Source organism: Saimiri boliviensis, chromosome 1 (assembly GCF_048565385.1).
Source record: "Saimiri boliviensis isolate mSaiBol1 chromosome 1, mSaiBol1.pri, whole genome shotgun sequence".
Taxonomy (NCBI): domain Eukaryota; kingdom Metazoa; phylum Chordata; class Mammalia; order Primates; family Cebidae; genus Saimiri; species Saimiri boliviensis.
In genome coordinates this window covers 143,947,921-143,974,912 of record NC_133449.1, presented here as the reverse complement: position 1 = coordinate 143,974,912, position 26,992 = coordinate 143,947,921, and the positions used below count along the sequence as shown (strand labels likewise).

The window sequence follows — 26,992 nt, the reverse complement described above, 5'->3', positions numbered from 1 at the left end:
TGTTTTTTGGGTTTTTTTTTTTTTTAGTTGGAGTTTCACTCTTGTCTCCCAGGCTGGAGTGCAATGGCACAATCTCAGCCCACTGCAACCTCTGCCTCCCTGATTCAAAAGATTCTCCAGCCTCAGCCTCCCAGGTAGCTGGAATTACAGGCACCCACCACCATGCCTGGCTAACTTTTGTATTTTTAGTAGAGATGGGGTTTCACCATGTTGGCCATGCTGATCTCAAACTCCTGACCTCTGATGATCCACCTGCCTCCATGTCCCAAAGTGCTGGGATTACAGATATGAGCCACTGTGCCTGGCCAAGACTTCTGTTTTTTTGTAATAAAATAATTTTAAGAGCAGAATCAAAGGAAATAAACAGTGAGAGATAAAATGGCCGTGATAAAATTAGTAGTAAGCATTCATTATTAGCCTAACTTAGATTTTTGTAAGGTTTTTCTTGAATAGTAGGGAAGGTAAAAGAAGTGAATTCATAAAGTTGATTAAAAGTCACCTTCTTAAGAAGTAAAAGAAAAAAAAAATTTGTGGAAGGAGTTTTTTAAGCTTTAAAGAAGAAAAATAGTTGGAGGGAAAACTAATATTTTTTCTAGATTTAGCAACAAAAGATTTTATGAACATTGCATGTTATATGCCAGTCTTAAAAGCTATTCGTAAGTAGATAGATACTATGGTGATCAACTATAAAAAAGACCTGAATTCAAATTTCAGGCCGACCTGCATCTTACAAGTTTTGTATACAACCTTGGTTAAGTTAGTACTGCTCTATAAAGAGGAAAATAACAACACCTGCTTCATAGCATTAAATAAATAATATAATGTTAAGTATGTGCCAAGTACATAGTAAGCATTCAATAAATGGTAACTATTTTTATTGATTGAATGACCTTATGCAATTTACTTAACCGCTCTGAATTTTTAAGGTTTTTTTTTCTTCTGTCAAATGGGATTAGTTAGTTATATGATGCTCTTATAGGGTTATCAGGAAGTTTAAGTTATTAGAAAATTAGTGTTATTAGAAGATCTTGTAATATGAAGAGCACATAAAAACACAGTAAATATTAAATATTGTTATTTCAAGAATCTCAAAATAACACGTATCACGATTTTCATGGTTCTTTTTTTTTTTGGAGATGGAGTCTCACTCTGACACCAGACTGGAGTACAGTGGTGCAATTTCAGCTCAGTGCAACTTCTGCCTCCCAGGTTCAAGCAATTGTCCTGCCTCAGCCTCCTGAGTAGCTGGGACTGTAAATGTGTTCCACCATGCCCGGCTAATTTTTCTATTTTTTAGTAGAGATGGGGTTTCACCATGTTAGTCAGGATAGTCTCCGTCTCTTGACCTCATGATCTACCCGCCTTGACCTCCCAAAGTGCTGGGATTGCAGGCGTGAGCCACTGCATCTGGCCCTTCAGTGCTTTTAAATATATTCTTCATATAGTCTTTTCAACGGTATTGTGAAAGTTCCTTTTACAGATGAGATGTAGAAAGCTTGAGAAACTTAGAGCCAAAACAAGCAGTCTTTTTACTTTCAAGCCACTTCTCTTGCCCAACATACATTTAACTCACAAGACTTGTTTTTTAACTTTTTATTTTGAAAATGTTTTTCAATTCTTCAGCTAAGACAGCAGAAGAGATGATTTATTGTTACACTCAGCCACAGCTTATTTTGGAAATGCTAGATTTAAATGTGTTGCAGTTAGTAACAGTACAGAAAGATCTTTTGTATCCTTCACCCAGGTTCCCCTCAATGGTAACTATATCTGGTATAACTGTAGTACAGTATCATAACCAAGAAATTGACATCTAGTGACCTTATGCAGAATTCACAGCTTTAACATGCGTTTGTGTGTGTGTGTGTGTGTCTGATTTAGTTCAATGCAGGTGTATCATGTGTAGATTTATGTTACCTCCAGTACATTCAAGATGCAGAACTTCAGTCACCACAAGTATTCCCCATGCCATTTTTTTTAAACCACAACCAATCCTCCTATACCCCAGCTGCTAACACCTGCACATCTCTAGTCTATTCCTCATATTTACAATTTTGTCATTTTGAGAATATTATATAAATCGATTAACCATTATAACCTTTTGAGATAGACAACTCTTATTTTTAATAAGATTTACATTTAATTTGTATTAAAAATAAACACATCTTAAAATGTAAGCCTTCTCTCTAGTGGAACAATGAATCTCTTCCTAAGTTCTTGGCCTACATCTTGTAAGAGAAGGATTGGTGGGAAGAATCTACATGACAGAAATTAACAATAACAAAAACTCTTAAATTTCAGATCTAGGCACACATAGTTGTTGGGTTTTTAGATGACATCAGTTTTTTGTTTTAAAAATGGTTCAAAAACCCAAAAGGATGGTTCAGTGGCCATTGTCTGCCTTTTTTCTGAAAATGCTTTCTTGTGAAAATCCACATACCTGTACATCTTGAGGGGATTTTTACTGTCACATCAGTGACTATGGAAAAATACGTAAAGAAGAGAGTGACATCCTGGAAAAGTGTGGAATAGGAAGTTTCACAGCTTGGTCTCTCTAACAAAACCATTAAATGTGAAAAAGATATTATAATAAACTATTTTAGAATTCTGGAAACTGAACACTTACAGCAATCTGAGGAGTGCTTGATGAAGAAAAGGACACCTGAATTGCAATAACGGAGTGATATGCATGAACCAGCTATAATCCCCTTTCTTCAGACCTACTGCAGCCATGGTAGTTCACATTTCTGGAGTAGCTGGCTATTGCCAGCAGTGGCAGTAAGGAACTTTTCCTTCAGATTTTAAGAGTTGTGCATTTGGACAGTCTGGCAGTTCCCTAAAGAACCAGAAAAGACACTTTTTTATTTTTTAGCCTCCCCCACTGGCTTGTAGCAGCTTTCTCACGGCAACTAATAGAAAATATAAAGGAACACACTCTTTTATTTCTATCTTTTGGATCCATACATTTAATTAAATCTATGTCAGGTCAGTGCCTGACTACAGCAATAAGAGAAGAGAAACTTCTTTGACCACATAAGCTACTGCAGCCTTCAGCAAGCAAAAATCAATCTCTGAAGCACAATAGAATCTGATTTTGAGAGTTACCACATTATAGTACTCAAGATGTCTAATTGTCTTATTCTCAACAAAAAAGTCACAAATTGTATGAAGAAACAGGAAAGTATAGCCCATTCACAGGAATTTTTTTTTTAAACAATTTTTACAGAAACCATTTCTGAGGAATATTAGACATTGGAGTTACTAGTCAAAGACATTAAACCAACTATCTTAAAACTAACTTAAAAATGCTGAATCAGTTAAAGGGAAACCATGGACAAAGAACTATAGAAAATCACAAAACCAGTGTATAAGGCTGGGCACAGTGGTGCACACCGGTAATCCTTGTGCTTTGGGAGGCTAAGGTGGAAGGATCACTGGGGCCAGGAACTTGAAACTAGCATTGTCAATATAACAAGACCCCCAATCTGTACAAAATATTTTTTAAAGTTAGCCAGATCCAGCTGGGTGCAGTGGCTCATGCCTGTGATCCCAACACTTTGGGAGGCTGAGTGGGTGAATCACCTGAGGTCAGTAGTTCAAGACCAGTCTGGCCAATATGGTGAAACTGTCTCTACTAAAAATACAAAAATTAGCCAGGCATGGTTGCAGACCCCTGTAATCCCAGCTACTTGGGAGGCTGAGGCAGGAGAATCACTTGAACCCAGGAGGCAGAGGTTGTAGTGAGCTGAGATTGCAGTATTGCACTCCAGCCTGGGCAATAAGAGGGAAACTCCTTCTCAAAAAAAAAAAATAAATAAATAAAAGCCAGGTCTGGTGGCACACACTTGTAGTCCTAGCCACTTGAGAAGCTGAGGCAGGAGGATACCTTGAGCCCAGGAGTTCGAGGCTAAAATCACTTATGGTTGTGACACTGTACTCCAGCCTGAGTGACAAGAGCAAGACCCTGTCTCTTAAAAAAAATGAAAAAAGAAAAGAATGTACAAACAAACAGGGCATTATCAGTGAAAAGATAAAAGTTATAAAAAAGGAACCAAATAGAAATTCTGAAGACAAAAGTACAGTAGGTACATGGAAATTCACCAGAGGAGTTCAGTGGCAAGTATGAGTAGGCAAAAAGACAAAATTAGCAAACGAGATAATGACATTAAAATTATCTAGTTTAAAGAGCAGAAAGGAAAAAGAATGAAGAAAAAGGAAAACAAACAGAACCTTATGGACTTGTGGTACACCATCAAGCATACCAGCACATGCATCATAGAAGTCTCAGGAGGGATGAAAAAAGAGCAGAAAAACTATTTCCCAAATTTGATTAAAAACATTAATATATACATCCAAAAAACTTAAACATTAAGCAGGATGCAGTCAGAGAGATCCACAGAAAGACACATACTCAAATTATACAAAGCAAGAGAATCTAGAAAGCAAAAAGTATTCTTCATGTACTCTTCAAGTACTCTTCATGTACAAGGAATCCTCAGTAAGATAAACAGTTGATTTCTCATCAGAAACTATGGAGGCCAGCAGGAAGTGGGATAGCATATTTAAAATAGAGAAAATTACTGATAATTCCATATTTGGAAAAACTGTCCTCCAAGAGTGGAGAAAAGTATTACAGCTCTTTTAGAATTTGTCTAGCTTGTTCCAAGTCTTCAGTGGAAGCACACCCCACTCTTAAAAAAATGGAGAAAAAAATTATGATAGTTTCAGATGAACAGACTCTGGGGGAATTTATTACTAGTATACTAGCTTTACAAGAAATGGTAAAGGGAGTCTTTCAGGCTGAAACAAAACTACATGAAGAAATAAAGAACTAGTAACTACACAAGTAAATGTAAAAGCAGTATTATATTTTTGATTTGTGATGTTTATTTTTACTATGTAATTTAAAAGGCAGATGCATAAAGCAATAACTTTAGATTTGTGTTAATAGTATATGTTGTAAAAATGTTACCTGTGACAATATAGAGATGGAAATATATAGGAATAGTATATACATATACTATTGAAACAAAGTTGACATTATTCAAACTAGGTTGTTATAACTTTAATATATTAATTGTAATCCCCAAAGTAACCACAAAGAAAATATCACACACACACACACACAATAAAAATGGTACACTACAAAATATGAACTAAATATATATGTTTTTAAGTGGTGATAGAATTGAGGTTAAAAAAAAACATGTAAGGTACATAGAGAACAAATAGCTAAATGGTAGTAATGAGTTCTTATCAGTAATTACTTTGAAAGTAGTTGAATTAAACTCTGCAATTTAAAGGCAAATATTGTCAGAATAGGAAAAACACAATCTATCAATATACTGTCTACAAGAGACTGTCTTTCAGTACAAAGAAACAAAGAAGTTGAACGTAGAAGAACTGAAAAACATAGTCTGTGCAAGTGGTAATCAAAAGAAAGCTGAGGTAGCTATTAGTGTCAGAAAAATAGACTTTTTTTTTTTTTTTTTTTTTTTTGGAGATAGAGCCTTGCTCTGTCAACCAGGCTGGAGTGAAGTAGTGTAATCACAGCTCACTGTAGCCTTGACCTCCCACAGTCAAGTGATCCTCCTCCCTCAGCCTCCTGAGGAGTTGGAACTACAGGCATGTGCCACCACCAAAAAACAGCCAGAAAAACAGACTTTAAGCCAAAAAATTACAGGAAACAAATAACAGTATTTCTTTATAAAAGGTTCAATTCATCAATGAATTAATTATAATGGTAATTATAAATGTATATAGCCAAGTTTCAAAATGTATGAAGCAAATATTGATAAAATATAAGAAAGAAATAGTTCTGTAATGGTAGTTGGATTCTTCAGTATCCCACTTTCAATAATGGATTGAAACAACCACCACACAGAAGATCAGTAAGGAAATGGAGGCCTTGAACAACAACATAAATCAAGTAGACCTAAGAGACATAAAGATCAATCTTCCTCACTTCCAGCAACAGCAGAATACGTATTATTCTTCAGGTATACTTGGAATATTCTCCTGGATATCATATGTGGGATATCCAGCCTCAAAGGAAGTCCCAATAAATTTTTCCTTTTTCTTTTTTTTTTTTTTTTTTCTGAGATGGAGTTTTGCTCTTGTTGCCCAGGCTGGAGTGCAGTGGCGCAATCTCAGCTCAGTGCAACCTCTGTCTCCCAGGTTCAAGTGATTTTCCTGCCTCAGCCTCTCAAGTAGGTGGTATTACAGGTGCCTGCCACCACACCTGGCTATTTTTTTTTTTTATTTTTTATTTTTATTTTTATTTTTAGTAGAGACGAGATTTCACTATATTGGTCAGGCTGGTCTTGATCCCCTGACCTCAGGTGATCCACCTGCCTCAGTCTCCCGAGGTGCTGGGATTACAAGTATGAGCCACTGTGCCCAGCCCCTAATAAATTTTTAAGATTGAAATTATACAAATTATCTTCTCCAGTAACAATGAAATGAAATTAGAAATCAATGATAGAGACCATCCATGGTGGCTCATGCCTGTAGTCTCAGCACTTTAGGAGACCAAGGCATGGGAATCACTTGAGGCCAGGAATTTGAGACCATCCTGGGAAACATGGTAAAACCCTGTCTCTACTAAAAATACAAAAATTATCCAGGCATGGTGGTGCATACCTGTAATCCCAGTTACTTGGGGGGTGGGGGTGGGGGCTGAGGCACAAGAATCACTTGAAACCAGGAGGCAGAGGTTGCAGTGAGCTAAGATCTTGCCACTGCACTGTAGCCTCAACAGAGTGAGACTCTGTCTCAAAAAAAAAAGAAAGAAAAAAAAGAAAAATATTGCTAATTGTGGGCAAACTGGAAAATTCACGACTATGTGGCATTCAAAAAACAAACTGCTGTACAACAAATGGGTCAAAGAAGAAATCACAAGGGCTTCCGTCTCTTGCTTGAAAATAGATGAGAAGGAAAAAAATCACAAGGGAAATTAGAAAATCCTTTGAGACAAAAGAAAACTAAAACACAGTATGCCAAAAATTATGGATGTGGGAGAGCAGTGCTAAGAGGAAATTTTATAGCTATAAAGTCTCCATTTAAGAAGAAGAAAGAACTCCAATAACCTAAATGTATACCTTAAGAAATGAGTAAAAGAGGAGCAAACTAAACCCAAAGCTAGAAGGGAGAAAATAATAAATATGAGAGCAGAGACAAATACAGAATAGAAAGAAAAATTAGCAAAGCAAAACCTGGTTCTTTGAGAAGATAAAATTGATAACCCTTTAACTAGATTGGCTAAGAGAAAAAGGACTCATTAAAATCAGAAATGAAAATGGGGACATCAGTACTGACTTTACAGAAATAAAAAGGGATTGTGAGAGAATACTAGAAAAAATTTTATACTGACAAATATTATGCTAACAAATTGGATAACCTAGGTGAAATTGCCATATTCCTAGAAAGATGCAAAATACCAAAACTGGCTGGAGAGGAAATGGAAACTGAATAGTCACATAACAAGAGATTGAAATAAAATGAAAAAAAAAAAAAAAAAAAAAAAAAAAAACTCCCAACAAAGAGAAGCCTAGAATCACATGACTTTACTGATGAATTCTACCAAATAGTTAAAAAGAGTTAACATAAATCATTGCAAAAAAAATTGAAGAGGTGAGAAACACTTTCTAACTCACAAGGCTAGCATTACCCTGATACTGAAGTCAGACAGAGATATTACAAAAAACTATAGGACTATATTCATTATGAATACAGATGCCAGAATCCTCAACAAAATACTAACAAACCAAATCCAGCAGCCTATTTAAAAGATTATGTGCTATGACCAAGTAGGATTTATCCCAGAGAAGTTAGGTTACACTGACATAGGTAATTCCATCATTTTATATACCACATTAATAAAATTGCATGATCTTATGTAGAAAAGTACTTGAAAAATCTGAAAATATCCCACAATGAAAAACACTGAATAAACTAGGAATAGAAAGGAATGTACTGAGGCCAGGTGTAGTGACTCACATCTGTAATCCCAGCACTTTGGGAGGTTGAGGTGGGCAGATTGCTTGAGCTCAGGAGTTGAAGACCACCCTGGGCAACATGGTAAAACCTCATCTCTAGAAAAAGAAAAAAAGAAAAAAAAAATTAGCCAGGCATAGTGGCACATGCCTGTAGACTCTGGGGGGCTGAGGTGGGAGAATTGCTTGAACCAAGGAGGTCAAGGCTGCAGTGAGCCGAGATTGTGCCACTGTACTTCAGCCTGGGTGACAAAATGAGACCCTGTCTCAAAAAAAAAAAAAAAAAAAAAAAGTTCTTAGCTTGATAAAGGACATCTGTGGAAAACTTAAAGCTAGCATCATACTCAGTGGTGAAAGATTGACAGCTTTTCCCCTGAAATCAGGAAGAAGACAAGGATGTCCACACTCACCACTTGTATTCAATTCAAAAGAATCTACACACACACACACACACACACACACACACACACACACACACACACTTCGCTAAATGTAATAAACTAATTTAGCAAAGTTGTAGGATACAAAATTCATACTCAGAAGTTGGTTAAACACTCATGAGTCATTTAGTGTCAGGGATACATTCTGAGAAATGCATTGTTAGGCAATTTTGTCTTTGTGCAAATATCATAGAGTATATTTACATAAACCTAAATGGTACAGCCTATTGCTCCTAGACCTCAAACTTGTACAGCATGTTAAAGTACTGAATACCGCAGGCATTTGTAATACAATGGTATTTGTGTATCTAAACTTAAACAGAGAAAGTGCAGTAAAAATAAGACACAAAAGATAATGGTATATCTGTATAGGACACTTAACATGAAAGGAGCTTGCAGGATTGGAAATTGCTCTGGATGAGCTAGTGAGTGGTGAGTGAATGTGAAGGCCTTGCACATTGCTGTTCACTTTTGTATGACTGGCTGTGCAGATTTGTTAATACCACCATTACCACAAATGTGAGTAATACATTGCACTATGACATTAAGTCAGCCATAGGAATTTTTTCCTCAGTTGTAATTCTTGTGGGACAGCCATCATATATATAGTCCATTGTTGGCAAAAATGTCATTAGTCAATGCGTAACTGTACCTCTATTCACTAGCAATGAACAACTTAACAAATTAAGAAAACAATTCCATTTACAATAGCACCCAAAACATTAACATAAAATATTTAGGAATAAATTTAATCATGGAGGCACAAGATTGTATTGCTGAAATAAATTAGGCAAATAAATAGACATTTCCTGTTCATGGATTGGAAATCTTAATATTGTTAAGATAGTACTACTCGAAGCCATCTATAGATTCAGTTTAATCTCTATATATAAAAAAAAGAAAAACCAATGGTGTTTTTTTATAGAAGTAGAAAAACTCATGCTGAAATTAATATGGAATTTCATGAGACCCTGAATAATCAAAATAATCTTGAAATGAAAAAGTTGAGGGACACGCAATGTCTGATTTTAAAACTTACTAAAAACTACAGTAACCAAAACAGTTTGATGCTAGTATAAGGATAGGCATAGCCCAGTGAAGTAGAAGTGAGAGCACATAAATAAACCCTCACGTATATGGTTACAGGATTATTTTTCAAACGTTCCAAAACCATTCAATGGGGAAAATAGAGTATTTTCAACAAGTAGTATTAGGAAAACTGGATATCACATGCAAAAGCACAAGTTCTGGACTCACATCTTATACTATATCCAAAATTGAAAATGAATTAAAGACATAAATTTTAGAGCTAAAACTGTAAAGCTTTTAGAAGAAAACATAGAGAAATTATCATGACCTTGGATTTGGCAATGATTTCTTAAATATGACAACCAAAGCACTCACAACAAAAGGAAAAAATAGATAAATTGGACTTTATCATAAGTAAAAACTTTTGTGCATCAAAGAACACTATTGAGAGTAAAAATACAAACCACAGAAAAGGAGAAAATATTTACAAATCATGTATCTGATGAAGTGTAACATCCAAAATATATAAAGAATTGCTACAAGTCAACAACAGAAAGGCAAACCCAATTTTCATATGGGCAAAGGACTTGGATACACATTTCTCCAAAGAATACATACAAATAGCCAATAAGCATATGAAAAGATACTAAATTCTGTTTTAGTCATGAGAGAAATGCAAATTAAAAGCAATATGATACTTCTTCAAACCCATTAGGGTGGCTTTTACTTTAAAAAAGGGAAAATAACAAGTGTTAGCAATAACGCAGAAAATTAGAACCCTCATGCATTGCTGGTAGGGCTGTAAAATGATGCAGATTCTGTCAGAACAGCTTGGCAATTGCTCAAAATGTTAAACATATCATTGTACTTTTAGGTATATATCCAAAGAGATAGTTGTACACCAGTGTTCACAACCACATTGTTCACGATAATCAAAATGTGGAAACAACCCAATTGTCCGTCAACAAATGAATGGATAAACAAAACGTTGTATACCATAGAATGGAACATTCAGCCACAGAAAGAGTAAAGTTTTTGATATATGCCATGACATGAATGGACTTTGAAAATAGGCTAGTTTGAAATTCCATAAACAAAAGGACAAATATTGTATGATTCAAAATTTGTATAACTCAAAGACACAAGTAGATTACCAGAGGCTGCAGGGTGACGAGGGGGAAATGAAGAGTTACTACTTTACAGGTACAGAGTTTCTGTTTTGGATAATAATATTCTGAAAATAGATAGTGGTGATGATTGCACAACATTATAAATATACTTAATGCCACCAAATCGTACAATTAAAGACAGAGTGGTAAATTTTACATCATAAATTTTTCCACATTCAAACTATATTATGTATGTATATGAATAAGAATTTAGCTTAGTTACTGTTTTTGAGAATCACTAACGTAACAGTTAATGAGAAGACTCTTAGGTTTTCTTTGTTCAAATTATTTATCTTTTAATCTTATTTGGATTTTCCACATAGATTTTTCAGTGGCTCATGCCTGTAATCCCAGCACTTTGGGAGGCCGAGGCAGGCAAATCATGAGGTCAGGGGTTGGAGACCAGCCTGGTCAACGTGGAGAAAGCCCATCTCGACTAAAAACATAAAAAATTAGCTGGGCATGGTGGTGGGCGTCTGTAATCCAACTACTCTGGAGGCTGAGGCAGGAGAATCGCTTAAACCTAGGAGGCGGAGTTTGCAATGTGCCAAGATCATGCCACTGCACTCCAGCCTCAGTGACAGTGTGAGACTCCGTCTCAAATAAATAAATAAATAAATAAATAAATAAATAAATAAAACAAAACATACTGGCTAGGCATTAGGAATATTCTAAAATTCTGGTGTTAATTTTATAATTTAATGAGTACTTTTCAAATACAAGTTATTCTCAGAAGAATTTGGTAACATGGGCCTACTTTTTTTGGGGTTGATTTGACTTGGCTGAGCTGGGGTTCTGACATTGAGAATCTAAAATACTCACTGTCTAGGTTATAGTAAACCTGGAGGCCCAATAGAAACAAAGTACATGACTCTTGTATTGCATAAACAGGGTGATTCAAATTACCTGTATAACATTATGTATTGAAGTAACTCTAAAAACTCCCTTTTCATTAGGATAAGATAGGCTGTGCTGCAGGGAAAAGTAACCCCTAAATTTGTGTGATGGTACCTTCGCTTCAACAACTATCTACCAGAGAGGCTCAAGAGTTCCCCTTGTGTCTAGTACAAATCTGTAACTACCTCAAAGTGGGAAATGCAGATTTCATGTGATGAGGATCTGTCATTGGTTCTTTCATAGCAATCTACGTTTTAAAAATTTCTTTTCTTTTTTTTTTTTTTTTTTTTTTTGAGACAGAGTTTCACTCTTGTTATCCAGGCCGGAGTGCAATGGCGCGATCTCGGCTGACCGCAACCTCCGCCTCCTGGGTTCAGGCAATTCTCCTGCCTCAGCCTCCTGAGTAGCTGGGATTACAGGCACGCACCACCATGCCTAGCTAATTTTTTTTTGCTATTTTTAGTAGAGACGGGGTTTCACCATGTTGACCAGGATGGTCTCGATCTCTTGATCTTGTGATCCACCCGCCTCCGCCTCCCAAAGTGCTGGGATTACAGGCTTGAGCCACCACGCCCGGCCGTTTTAAAAATTTCTTCACAGCTATGCGATGATTACGTTATGTTTAGATTTGCTAAACTTTATTTCAGGCAAAATAAGGAAAATATTTCTTTAGAGATATTTACAGGTTTTAGAGATTGGTTATTGCGTAGGATTGGCAAAATTCAGTAGAACTCTCAACTTTGTTACTGGTATCAACTTTGACGCTAGTGTTAAGTGCCAACTGTGTAAATTAGTTGTGTGAATTAGTTGTATGTTCTCAAGCAATTCTTCTTAACTCAATTTCAGCATCTGGAAATGGGGACAGTAGTACCTACCATATGGAATTCGTGTAAGGAGAATGTAAAGTGTTTCACAGTGTCTGATACACTTCAGGTTTTCATTAATGGTAGTTGTTATTATTTATTGAATATTACTTCGCTTTTTCTATGTTCATACAGTTTGGCAGACATCAAATGACATAGTGTAAGAGCTTTTTGAAAATTGTAAGGTGCTTTGCAGATATTCACCTGACAACTGATTAAAATCTTTTTTCTGAAGTCATTATTTTCATTGTCATATAATTAAGTGTTTAATTATATACTTCCTTGCATTTTGCTCTCATTATTTTGTGGTTGTTAATTTTATCTCCCAAACCAATATATACACTCCTATACATACTAATATTTTGTAGTTCATATTTCTTTTGTATCTCCCACATGAAGCATTATGTACTTAGTCAAATACTCAGTAAACATTTGTTTATTTTTAGCAATTGGTGATTTCTAAGTAAGCCATTAAGCACATCATAATTGCAATTAGAATTAATGTTACTCTGATCATGAGATTGCTGTTACACACTTGAGAATTCCCATCAGTCAAAAGTAACCTTCCTGTATATCCCAGCAGATGCAGACCTGACAAGAGTGATTCATACCTCTCTAATCCACAACACAGATCTTTGCAATCGACATTGCTTTCCAAGATACCCTAAACCTAAAGCCACTGAAATAAGTAATGCATATTACTTAGTGAAGATATTCCTTACCAAATAGAAAACACTGTTACCCAGCCTATTTGTTGGGTTGGCTTTAATATTTATTCTTATGTACAGTCTAAGATAAGATACTGCTTTTTATTAAAAAAAAAAAACAACAACAACTTAAAAAATCTGAAGACAGTTTTCAGGAAATTGACATAGTACATAGCTCATTATCTGTTGTTTGTAGTTTTTTTGTGTGAAATTAATGATAAAATAACATTGAGCCAGTACCTAAAGAACTACTATAGCTAATACCCTAACTTTTAAAAAGTGTTGGATTCTCAGTTGTGCCATTTACTAGCTATGTGTCTGTGGGTTATGTAGTTAAACTGTATAAAACAAAGTTTCCTCATGTGTTAAAATGGCATTATAATAACAATCTCATCTGTTTATTGTATTAAATGACACAGGTAGAACACTTAGCACACTACCGGATACCTAGTAAGTACACAATATGGGTAACTTCAGCCATAATTAGTTTAACTCAAAATTACTTAAATATTTGGAAAATGTATTTTTAAATAAGTTTCAAAGTCGGACAGCTCCAAAGTGGGTGATTTCAACTGCTCAGTGACTTCATCAGAGTCCAGAACTCTGTTGTTCACTCTGCTATACTCAAAGAGGTAGTCCTTGTCCTCAGACGAGGTAACCTTATGGTCACAAGATTATTGCTGCAGTTTCGGTCTTCAAATCCAGTCAAAATAGCATCTAGGAAAACAAAGAAAAGTATCTCTTTACATGAGTTTCTTGTTAAGAACAAGGAACTCTTTCCCAGAAGCCTTCTAACATACTTTCCTTCATAACTGATTGACTGGGTCCCATTCCCACCTCCTAAATGATTACTGGTGAAGAGAATGGGGTTATAAATTACCTAGGGGATGGATGTACCCAAATCAGTTTATCTCCAAGTTTTTTGTTGTATCACTTTTTTAAAGGCTGGATGCCTAAATAACATTGGTGTTCTGTTAACAAAGAGGGAATGGGTGTCTACTATAGCTATTATTATGCATAATCGAGTATTTACCATTACTTTTTGAAGGAGTATTTGACTGTAAAGGAGATTCAAATGTCTCTTGAAACTTTTCAGTTAACTTCTCATTGCTATCCATCAGATACATCATTGCGACCATTTATTAGACATACTAATTCCAGTTTCACTTTTTGTCACTTTTAAAAACCTGTTTCATTCTGTAATGTTGCTGCTACTGACAAAGTTGTTGAAGTGTCACAGCTAAAAATGCCATATGCTAGGCCAGTTGTAAGTGGTTTATACCTGTAATCTGAGCACTTTGGGAGGCTGAACCTGTAGGACTGATTGAGCATTGCAAGAGTTTGAGACAAGCCTGGGCAACATAGCAAGCCCTGTGTCTAGAAAAATATATGTACCAATTAGCTTGGAGTAGTGGCACATGCCTGTAGTCCCAGCTACTCTGGAGGCTGAAGTGGGAGGATTGCCTGAGCCAAGGAGGTTAAGGCTGCAGAGAGCCTTGATGATGCCACGGCATTCTAGCCTGGGCAACAGTATGAGACCTTGTCTCAAAAACAAAATCTCTAGGATTATCAGGATTTCTTGAGATAGATAAAAAATGTAAATGACATACTAACTGGGTACTTTCCTAAGGTGAATTTTATCTTGGGACCAAAGCATTGCTATACCTGACTTATAAAACTTTGCTTTCTAGGCTTAAAAAAATCAGTTAGAAAGTTATTTTCCACTTATGTTCTATCTAGGTTAGCTAATCTATTATTTTAGCAGCACCAAGATGAGAACCAATTATGAGAAAATATTTGTGAAGGAGTACAAGGAAGAGTCCACAAAATATTATTTTAATGATATATAGGAGTTTATTTTTAAAAAGGAGAGTGATTATATAGTAATATATATGGGAAATGCTTTAGTTTTCCTGTTTTCTTCTTTCATATCCCCATTTAAAAAGCTTTTTGGAAACATGAAGTTAGTTCTACAAACTGGATTGATGCATAAACAGTTTTCATAAGAAGTTTAGATAATCTGTCTTTTTACACTCTGTCTCTATAAAATCCATAGAATTGAAAAGATACAGACTACAGAAACAGTTGGAGAAAAGAGACACAATTTGAATGAAAAAGGTTAAGGTTCGGGCCAGGTACAGTAGCTTTTGCCTGTAATCCCAGCACTTCAGGAGGCCCAGGTGGGCAGATTGCTTAATCGGGCGTTAGAGACCAGCCTGTGCAACATGACAAAAGCCCATCTCTGCCAAAAGTACAAAAATTAGCCAGGCAGGATGGCATACACCTGCAGTCTCAGGTTTTGCGGGTGCCGGGGTAGAAGGGGCTGAGGTGGAGAATCCCTTGAAGCAGGGAGATTGGAGCTGCAGAGAGCTGTGATGGTGCCACTGCATTCCAGCCTTGGTGACAGAGTGATACCCTATCGCAGAAAAAAAAAAAAAAGATTCATTGGTGACAAAAATTCTACCTAAAAACAACCCACTTAATAGATATATTCGTAGGTTGTACCATCTTTTTGCCTTAAAGTAGTGCTATTGATAGTAGGTCTCACTGGAAGCATTTTAAACATCCGTAATGCAAGTAACAATATTAGATTAGATATTTGTGTACATTTCTTTTGTATATAGCTGTGATATATGGGAAGATCAGCATTTTATGTTTTGGGGTACATGTGAAGAACATGCAAGATTGTTGCATAGGTACACACATGGCAGTGTGATTTGCTGCCTTCCTCCCCTTCGCCTATATCTGATATTTCTCCCCATACTATCTCTCCCCACCTCCCCACCCCCGTCCCTCCCCCATTTCCCCCCAACAGACCCCCATGTGTAGTGCTCCCCACCCTGTGTCCATGTGTTCTCATTGTTCAACACCTGCCTATGAGTGAGAACATGCGGTGTTTGATTTTCTGTTCTTGTGTCAGTTTGCTGAGAATGATGGTTTCCAGGTTCATCCATGTCCCTACAAAGGATATGAACTCATCGTTTTTGATGGCTGCATAATATTCCATGGTGTATATGTGCCATATTATTTTCTCTGTCCAGTCTATCATCGATGGGCATTTGGGTTGGTTCCAGGTCTTTGCTATTGTAAACAGTGCTGCAGTGAACATTCGTGTGCATGTGTCCTTAGAGTAGAACGATTTATAATCCTGTGGATATATACTCAGTAATGGGATTGCTGGGTCAAATGGAATTTCTATTTCTAGGTCCTTGAGGAATCGCCACACTGTCTTCCACAATGGTTGAACTAATTTACACTCCCACCAACAGTGTAAAAGTGTTCTTATTTCTCCACATCCTCTCCAGCATCTGTTGTCTCTAGATTTTTTAATGGTCGCCATTGTAACTGGCATGATATGGTATCCCAATGTAGTTTTGATTTGCATTTCTCTAATGACCAGTGATGATGAGCATTTTTTCATATGTTTGTTGGCCTCATGTATGTCTGCTTTCGTAAAGTGTCTGTTCATATCCATTGCCCGCTTTTAATGGGCTTGTTTTTTTTCTTGTAACTCTGTTTTAGTTCTTTGTAAATTCTGGATATGGGCCCTTTGTCGGATGGGTAGGCTGCAAAATTTTTTTCCCGTTCTGTTGGTTGCCGATTCACTCTACTGACTGTTGGTTTTGCCGTGCAGAAGCTGTGTAGGTTGGTTAGGTCCAATTTGTCTATTTTGGCTTTTGTTGCCAGTGCTTTTGGTGTTTTGGTCGTGAAGTCCTTGCCTACGCCTATGTCCTGAATGGTTTTGCCTAGATTTTCTTCTAGGGTTTTTATGGCGTTAGGTCTTATGTTTAAGTGTTTAATCCATCTGGAGTTAATTTTAGTGTAAGGTGTCAGGAAGGAATCCAGTTGCTGCTTTCTGCACGTGGCTAGCCAGTTTTCCCAACACCATTTATGAAACAGGGAATCCTTTCCCCATTGCTTGTTTTTGTCAGGTTTGTCAAAGATCGGGTGGTTGTAGATATGTTGTGTTTCCTATGAGGCCTCTGTTCTGTTCCATAGGTCTATATCTCTGTTTTGGTACCAGTACCATGCTGTTTCGATTACTGTAGCCTTGTAGCATAGATTGAAGTCCGGTAGTGTGATACCTCCTGCTTTGTTCTTTTTGCTTAGAATTGACTTGGCTACGTGGGCTCTCTTTTGGTTCTATATGAAGTCTGAGGCTTTTTTTTTTAGTTCTGTGAAGAAGGTCGTTGGTAGCTTGATGGGGATAGCATTGAATCTGTAAATTACTTTGGGCAGTATGACCACTTTCACAATATTATTTCTTCCTAAACATGAACATGGAATGTTTCTCCATTTGTTTGTGTCCTCTCTTATTTCGTTGAGTAGTTCTCCTTGAAGAGGTCCTTTACATTCCTTGTTAGTTGTATTCCTAGGTATTTTATTCTCTTTGTAGCAATTATGAATGGCAGTTCATTCTTGATTTGGCTTTCTTTAAGTCTGTTATTGGTGTATAGGAATGCTTGTGATTTTTCCACATTGATTTTGTATCCTGAGACTTTGCTGAAGTTGTTTATCAGTTTCAGGAGATTTTGGGCTGAGACAATGGGGTCTTCTAGATGTAAAATCATGTCATCTGCAAATAGAGACAATTTGACTTCCTCCTTTCCTGTTTGAATACCCTTTATTTCTTTTTCTTGCCTGATTGGTATGGCTAGAACTTCCAGTACTATATTCAGTAGGGTTGGTGAGAGAGGGCATCCTTGTCTAGTGCCAGATTTCAAAGGGAATGCTTCCAGTTTTTGCCCATTCAGTATGATATTGGCTGTTGGTTTGTCGTAAGTAGTTGTTATTATTTTGAGATATGTTCCATCAATATCTAGTTTATTGAGGGTTTTTAGCATAAAGAGCTGTTGAATTTTGTCAAAGGCCTTCTCTGCATCAATTGAGATAATCATGGGGTTTTTGTCTTTGATTCTGTTTATGTGGTGAATTACATTTATAGACTTCGGTATGTTGAACCAGCCTTGCATCCCTGGGATGAAGCCTACTTGATCATGGTGGATAAGCTTTTTGATATGCTGTTGCAATTGGCTTGCCAGTATTTTATTGAAGATTTTTGCATCTATGTTCATCATGGATATTGGCCTGAAGTTTTCTTTTCTTGTTGAGTCTCTGCCAGGTTTTGGTATCAGGATGAAGCTGGCCTCATAAAATGATTTGGTAAGGGTTCTCTCCTTTTGGAGTATTTGGAATAGTTTTAGAAGGAATGGTACCAGCTCCTCTTTGTATGTGTGGAAAAATTCGGCTGTGAACCCATCTGGACCTGGGCTTTTTTTGGTTCGTATGCTCTTAATTGCTGCCTCAACTTCAGACCTTGTTACCGTTCTATTCAGTACTTCGACTTCTTCCTGGTTTAGGTTTGGGAGGAGGCAAGTATCCAGAAATTTATCCATTTCTTCCTGGTTTACTAGTTTATGTGCATAGAGTTGTTTGTCATAATCTCTGATGAGGGTTTGAATTTCTGTGGAATCTGTGGTGATACCCCCTTTATCGTTTTTTATTGCATCTATTTGGTTATTCCCTCTTTTCTTTTTTATTAATCTGGCTAGTGGTCTATCTATTTTGTTGATCTTTTCAAGAAACCAGCTTCTGGATTTATTGATTTTTTCAAGGGTTTTTTGTGTCTCTATCTCCTTCAGTTCTTCTCTGATCTTAGTTATTTCTTGTCTTCTGCTAGGTTTTGAGTTTCTTTTGGTCTTACTCCTCTAGCTCTTTCAATTTTGATGATAGGGTATCAATTTTCGATCTCTCCTTGCTTCTCATGTGGGCACTTTTTGCTATATATTTTCCTCTAGAGACTGCTTTAAATGTGTCCCAGAGATTCTGGCATGTTGTGTCTTCGTTCTCGTTTGTTTCGAAAAACATCTTTATTTCTGCCTTCATTTCGTTGTTTATCCAGTCAACACTTACAAGCCAGTTGTTTAGTTTCCATGAAGCTGTGCGGTTCTGATTTAGTTTCTGCATTCTGAGTTATAACTTGATTTCAATGTGATCTGAGAGACTGTTTGTTATGATTTCCATTATTTTGCATTTTCTGAGGAGTGATTTGCTTCCAATTACGTTGTCTATTTTAGAGTAGGTGTGATGTGGTTCTGAGAAGAATGTATATTCTGTGGATTTTGGGTGGAGAGTTCTGTAAATGTCTATTAGGTTTGCTTGTTCCAGGTCGCAGTTCAAGTCCTGGAAATCCTTGTTAATTTTCTGTCTTGTTAAACTGTCTAATATTGACAATGGGGTGTTAAAGTCTCCCACTATTATTGTGTGGGAGTCTAAGTCTCTTTGTAAGTCATTAAAAACTTGCCTTATGTATCTGGGTGCTCCTATATTGGGTGTGTATATATTTAGGATCGTTAGCTCTTCTTGTTGCAGTGATCCTTTTACCATTATGTAATGTCCTTCTCTGTCTCTTTTGATCTTTGTTGCTTTAAAGTCTATTTTGTCAGAGATGAGAATTGCAACTCCTGCTTTTTTTTGCTCTCCATTTGCTTGGTAGATCTTCCTCCATCCCTTTATTTTGAGCCTTTGTGTATCCTTGCACATGAGATGGGTTTCCTGGATACTGCACACCGATGGGTTTTGGCTTTTTATCCAGTTTGCTAGTCTGTGTCTTTTGATTGGGGCATTTAGTCCATTTACATTTAGGGTTAATATTGTTATTCGTGATTTTTATGGTAGGTGGCTGTTTTGCCCATTAGTTGATGCAGATTGTGTTGACGCTCTTTACCGTTTGCTATGTCTTTGGAGTGGCTGGTACTAGTTGTTCCTTTATATGTGTAGAGCCTCTTTCAGGAGCTCTTGTAAAGCAGGCCTCCTGCTGATGAAATCTCTGAGTACTTGCTTGTTTGCAAAGGATTTTATTTTTCCTTCACTTATGAAGCTACGTTTGGCTGGGTATGTGATTCTGGGTTGAAAGTTCTTTTCTTTAACTGTGTTGAATATTGATCCCCACTCTCTTCTGGCTTGTAGGGTCTCTGCTGAGAGATCTGCTGTGAGTATGATGGGCTTCCCTTTGTGGGTAACCCGACCTCTCTCTTGGGCTGCCCTTCGCATTTTCTCCTCCTTTTCAACCCTGGTGATCTGACAATTATGTGCCTTGCGGTTGGTCTTCTTGAGGAATATCTTTGTGGTGTTCTCTGTATTTCCTGGACTTGAATATTGGCCTGCCTTGCTAGGTTGGGGAAGTTTTCCTGGATAATATCCTGAAGAATATTTTCCAGCTTGGATTCATTCTCTTTGTCACATTCAGGTACACCTATCAAACCTAGGTTAGGTGTTTTCACATAGTCCCACATTTTTTGGAGACTTTGTTCATTCCCTTTTACCCTTTTTCCTCTATTCTTGCCTTCTCATTTTATTTCATTGAGTTGATCTTCGCCGTCTGATATCCTTTCTTCTGCTTGGTAAATTCGGCTGTTGAAACTTGTGCATGCTTCGAGAAGTTCTTGTGTTTTTCAGCTCCATCAATTCATTAATATTCCTCTCTTTGTTGTCCATTCTCGTTAGCATTTCGTCAAGTTTTTTTTCAAGGTTCTTAGGCTCTTGGCATTGGGTTAGAACATGTTCTTTTAGCTCAAAGAAGTTTCTTATTACACACCTTCTCAAATCTGATTCTGTCATTTCATCACACTCATTCTCCATCCAGCCTTGTTCCCTTGCCGGTGAGGAGTTGTGATCCCTTGTAGAAGGAGAAGTGTTTTGGTTTCGGGTGTTTTCATCCTTTTTGCGCTGGTTTCTTCCCATCTTTGTGGATTTGTCCACCTGTTGTCTTTGTAGTTGCTGACTTTCGGATTGGGTCTCTGGGTGAACTTCCAGTTTGTGGATGATGAACAATTCGTGGATAAGAAACAGTTATTTCTGTTTCTTAGTTTTTCTTTCACCAGTCTGGCCCCTATGCTGTAGGACTGCTGAGGTCCACACCAGGCCCTGCTTGCCTCGGGATCACCTGCAGCAGTTACAGAATTGTAAGGGTTGCTACCAGTTTCTTCTTCTGCTATCTTTGTCCCAGAAGGATACCCTCCAAATGTCAGTGTGTTCTCTCCTTTATGAGGTGACTCTGTGGACATACGGGGGTCAGGGAGCTGCTTGAGGAGACAATCTGTCCTTTATTGGAGCTCAAGTGCTGAGCTGTGAGCTCCGTTGTTCATTCAGAGTTGCTGGGCAGGTACGTTTAGGTCTGCTGCAGCAGAACTCATAAAATCCTTTTTTTCCAAGGTGCTCTGTCACAGGAAGTTAGGGATTTATGAGTTTCCGTTGTGCTGCTGCCTTTTTTTTTCAGGGCTGCCCTGTCCAGCGAGGAGGCAGCCTAGTCACTGTCTGCCTGCAGAGGGTTTGCTGAGCTGCTGTGGGCTCGGTCCAGCTGCCGTGTGATCTTCTCTGCAGTCCTGTTTATATGGGTGTGGTTAGAACTGCCTTGGAAATGGTGGCCCGCCTCTGTAATGGCGGACTCTCTGTAGTGGCAGTTTGCCTCGGCAACGGTGGGCTGCCTTAGCAACAATGGTGGACTACCTCTAGTGGTGGAGTGTCTCAGTAATGGCGGACGCTCCTCCCCAACAGAGCTGGACCATCTGGGTGCAGCTGTGCTTGCTGTGAAACTCTCAACCCAGAGTGTTTTCAATTGCTGTTTTGTTTTTTATTTTGTGGGTTGGATCCAGCCGAGCCTGATCACCTGACTCCCTGACTCAGAGTGTGTGTGTGTGTGTGTGTGTGTGTGTGTTTTAGTTGAACAGTCGACTCTCTCCCAGGTGTTCCAGTTACTTGTTGAAAAGGCGCCGGGATCTGTGTCATTTCCCGTGCAGCGACTCACTGCACCAGCTGAAACAGTGGTGCTGAGATTCGTGGCGTTTTTGTTGCCCAGGAATCTCCTGGCCTGGCTCCCCGTGTCAGTTCCTTTTTATATCAGATGAATGGGTGATCTGCCTTCTTGGGTCTCCAATTGCCAGCTAAAAGGGCACCAGGACCTGTGTATTTTGTACGAAGAACCGCCGTGTGCGGGCAAAGTAGCCGCACTGGCCAAAACAGCTGCGCTGGCAACCCGTGGGGCTCCTCCGCTTGGGAATCTCCTGGTTTGTGGGCAATAAAGATCCGTCTGGAAATGCAACGTTCACTAACCCTCTGCGCTTTCACTGGGAGCTGCAATCCTGAAGTGTTCCTATTCGGCCATCTCGGGTCCTCTCTCCTGGAGTTCTTTATTAATTCTGCATATTAACGCTGTATTAGATATTGCAGATGTTTTCTCCAGTTCCTTTTTTTTTTTTTTTTTTTTCTTTTTCTTTTTTTTTTTAATTGCATTTTAGGTTTTGGGGTACATGTGATGAACATGCAAGATTGTTGCATAGGTACACACATGGCAGTGTGCTTTGCTGCCTTCCGTCCCCTCACCTGTATCTGTCATTTCTCCCCATGCTATCTCTTCCCACCTCCCCACCCCCCGCCCCTCCCCCATTTCCCCCCAACAGACCCCAGTGTGTAGTGCTCCCCTCCCTGTGTCCATGTGTTCTCATTGTTCAACACCCGCCTATGAGCGAGAATATACGGTGTTTGATTTTCTGCTCTTGTGTCAGTTTGCTGAGAATGATGGTTTCCAGGTTCATCCATGTCCCTATAAAGGACGTGAACTCATTGTTTTTGATGGCTGCATAATATTCCATGGTGTATATGTACCACATTTTCCCTATCTAGTCTATCATCGTTGGGCATTTGGGTTGGTTCCAGGTCTTTGCTATTGTAAACAGTGCTGCAGTGAACATTCGTGTGCACGTGTCCTTGTAGTAGAATGATTTATAATCCTTTGGATATATACCCAGTAATGGGATTGCTGGGTCAAATGGGATTTCTATTTTTAGGTCCTTGAGGAATCGCCACACTGTCTTCCACAATGGTTGAATTAATTTACATTCCCAGCAACAGTGTAAAAGTGTTCCTATTTCTCCACATCCTCTCCAGCATCTGTTGTTTCCCGATTTTTTAATGATCGCCATTCTAACTGGTGTGAGATGGTATCTCAATGTGGTTTTGATTTGCATTTCTCTGATGACCAGTGATGATGAGCATTTTTTCATATGTTTGTTGGCCTCCTGTATGTCTTCTTTTGTAAAGTATCTGTTCATATCCTTTGCCCATTTTTGAATGGGCTTGTTTGTTTTTTTCTTGTAGATCTGCTTTAGTTCTTTGTAAATTCTGGATATCAGCCCCTTGTCAGATGGGTAGACTGCAAAAATTTTTTCCCATTCTGTTGGTTGCCGATTCACTCTACTGACTGTTTCTTTTGCCGTGCAGAAGCTGTGGAGTTTGATTAGGTCCCATTTGTCTATTTTGACTTTTGTTGCCATTGCTTTTGGCGTTTTGGTCATGAAGTCCTTGCCTACACCTATGTCCTGAATGGTTTTGCCTAGATTTTCTTCTAAGGTTTTTATGGTATTAGGTCTGATGTTTAAGTCTTTAATCCATCTGGAGTTAATTTTGGTGTAAGGTGTCAGGAAGGGGTCCTGTTTCTGCTTTCTGCATATGGCTAGCCAGTTTTTTTTTGCATTTTAGGTTTAGGGTACATGTGAAGAACATGCAAGATTGTTGCATAGGTACACACATGGTAGTGTGGTTTGCTGCCTGCCTTCCCCTCACCTGTATCTGTCATTTCTCCCCATGCTACCTCTTCCCACCTCCCCACCTCCCCGTCCCTCCCGCATTTCCCCCCAAAGGACCCCAGCATGTAGTGCTCCCCTCCCTGTGTCCATGTGTTCTCATTGTTCAACACCTGCCTATGAGTGAGAACATGCGGTTTTTGATTTTCTACTCTTGTGTTAGTTTACTGAGAATGATGGTTTCCAGGTTCATCCATGTCCCTACAAAGAATATGAACTCATCGTTTTTGATGGCTGCGTAATATTCCATGGTGTATATGTACCACATTTTCCGTATCCAGTCTATCGTCGATGGGCATTTGGGGTGGTTCCAGGTCTTTGCTATTGTAAACAGTGCTGCAGTGAACATTCGTGTGCATGTGTCCTTATAGTAGAATGATTTATAATCCTTTGGATATATACCCAGCAATGGGATTGATGGGTCAAATGGGATTTCTATTTTTAGGTCCTTGAGGAATCGCCACACTGTCATCCACAATGGTTGAATTAATTTACACTCCACCAACAGTGTAAAAGTGTTCCTATTTCTCCACATCCTCTCCAGCATCTGTTGTCTCCAGATTTTTTAATGATTGCCATTCTAACTGGTGTGAGATAGTATCTCAATGTGGTTTTGATTTGCATTTCTCTAATGACCAGTGATGATGACCATTTTTTATATGTTTGTTGGCCTCCTGTATGTCTTCTTTTGTAAAGTGTCTGTTCATATCCTTCGCCCATATTTGAATGGGCTTGTTTGTTTTTTTCTTGTAGATCTGCTTTAGTTCTTTGTAAATTCTGGATATCAGCCCCTTGTCAGATGGGTAGACTGCAAAAATTTTTTCCCATTCTGTTGGTTGCTGATTCACTCTACTGACTGTTTGTTTTGCCGTGCAGAAGCTGTGGAGTTTGATTAGGTCCCATTTGTCTATTTTGGCTTTTGTTGCCATTGCTTTTGGCATTTTGGTCATGAATTCCTTGCCTACGCCTCTGTCCTGAATGGTTTTGCCTAGATTTTCTTCTAGGGTTTTTATGGTGTTAGGTCTGATGTTTAAGTCTTTAATCCATCTGGAGTTAATTTTGGTGTAAGGTGTCAGGAAGGGGTCCTGTTTCTGTTTTCTGCACATGGCCAGCCAGTTTTCCCAGCACCATTTATTAAACAGGGAATCCTTTCCCCATTGCTTGTTTTTGTCAGGTTTGTTGAAGATCAGATGGTTGTAGATATGTTGTATTTCCTCTGAGGCCTCTGTTCTGTTCCATTGATGTATATCTCTGTTTTGGTACCAGTACGATGCTGTTTTGATTACTGTAGCCTTGTAGTATAGTTTGAAGTCCGGTAGTGTGATGCCTCCTGCTTTGTTCTTTTTGCTTAGAATTGACTTGGCTAGGCTGGGCGCGGTGGCTCACGCCTGTAATCCCAGCACTTTGGGAGGCCGAGGCGTGTGGATCACAAGGTCAAGAGATCGAGACCATCCTGGTCAACATGGTGAAACCCCATCTCTACTAAAAATACAAAAAATTAGCTGGGCATGGTGGCGCATGCCTGTAATCCCAACTACTCAGGAGGCTGAGGCAGGAGAATTGCCTGAATCCGGAAGGCGGAGGTTGTGGTGAGCCGAGATTGCGCCATTGCACTCCAGCCTGGGTAACAAGAGTGAAACTCCGTCTCAAAAAAAAAAAAAAAAAGAATTGACTTGGCTATGCGGGCTCTCTTTTGGTTCCATGTGAAATTTAAGGTGGTTTTTTCCAGTTCTGTGAAGAAGGTCATTGGTAGCTTGATGGGGATAGTGTTGAATCTAAATTACTTTGGGCAGTATGGCCATTTTCACGATGTTGATCCTTCCTAACCATGAATATGGAATGTTTCTCCATCTGTTTGTGTCCTCTCTTATTTCGTTGAGCAGTGGCTTGTAGTTCTCCTTGAAGAGGTCCTTTACGTTCCTTGTTTGTTTTATTCCTAGGTATTTTATTCTCTTTGTGGCAATTGCGAATGGCAGTTCGTTCTTGATTTGGCTCTCTTTAAGTCTGTTACTGGTGTGTAGGAATGCTTGTGATTTTTGCACGTTGATTTTGTATCCTGAGACTTTGCTGAAGTTTTTTTTATCAGTTTCAGGAGATTTTGGGCTCAGACTCTGGGGTCTTCTAGATATACAATCATGTCATCTGCAAATAGAGACAATTTGATTTCCTCCTTTGCTATTTGAATACCCTTTATTTCCTTTTCTTGCCTGATTTCTCTGGCTATAACTTCCAGTACTATATTGAATAGGAGTGGTGAGAGAGGGCATCCTTGTCTAGTGCCAGATTTCAAAGGGAATGCTTCCAGTTTTTCCCCGTTCAGTATGATATTTGTTGTTGGTTTGTCGTAAATAGCTTTTATTATTTTGAGATATGTTCCGTCAATACCTAGTTTATTTTGGGTTTTTAGCATAAAGGCTGTTGAATTTTGTCAAAGGCCTTCTCTGCATCAATTGAGATAATCATGTGGTTATTGTCTTTGGTTCTGTTTATGTGGTGAATTACATTTATGGACTTGTGTATGTTGAACCAGTTTTGCATCCCCGGGATGAATCCTACTTGATCATGGTGGATGAGCTTTTTGATATGCTGTTGCAATTGGCTTGCCAGTATTTTATTGAAGATTTTTGCATCTATGTTCATCATGGATATTGCCCTGAAGTTTTCTTTTCTTGTTGAGTCTCTGCCGGGTTTTGGTATCAGGATGATGTTTGTCTCATAAAATGATTTGGGAAGGATTCCCTCTTTTCGATTTTCTGGAATAGTTTCAGAAGGAATGGTATCAGCTCCTCTTTGTATGTCTGGTAGAATTCGGCTGTGAACCCATCTGGACCTGGGCTTTTTTGGATGGTAGGCTCTTAATTGCTGCCTCGACTTCAGACCTTGTTATTGGTCTTTTCAGGGTTTCGGCTTCTTCCGAGTTTAGGCTTGGGAGGATGCAGGTGTCCAGGAATTTATCCATTTCTTCCAGGTTTACTAGTTTGTGTGCATAGAGTTGTTTGTAATAATCTCTGATGATAGTTTGGATTTCTGTGAAATCTTCGGTGATATCCCCTTTATCGTTTTTTATTGCATCAATTTGGTTATTCTCTCTTTTCTTTTTTATTAATCTGGCGAGTGGTCTGTCTATTTTGTTGATCTTTTCGAAAATCCAGCTCATGGATTTATTGATATTTTGAAGAGTTTTTTGTGTCTCTGTTTCCTTCAGTTCTGCTCTGATCTTGGTTATTTCCTGTCTTCTGCTAGGTTTTGAGTTTTT

At 38.3% G+C, this 26,992-nt stretch overlaps 1 long non-coding RNA gene and 1 other non-coding gene across 2 annotated transcripts in view; both read left to right on the top strand.

Annotated features, from left to right (window-relative positions):
* Window positions 1-26,992, top strand: part of LOC104653210 (uncharacterized) — a 181,035-nt gene that overhangs the window by 15,198 nt on the left and 138,845 nt on the right. The window lies entirely within an intron of this gene.
* Window positions 4,623-4,682, top strand: LOC120362209 (U7 small nuclear RNA). The gene has a single exon (XR_005578172.1). It is a non-coding gene; the product is annotated as a U7 small nuclear RNA (small nuclear RNA).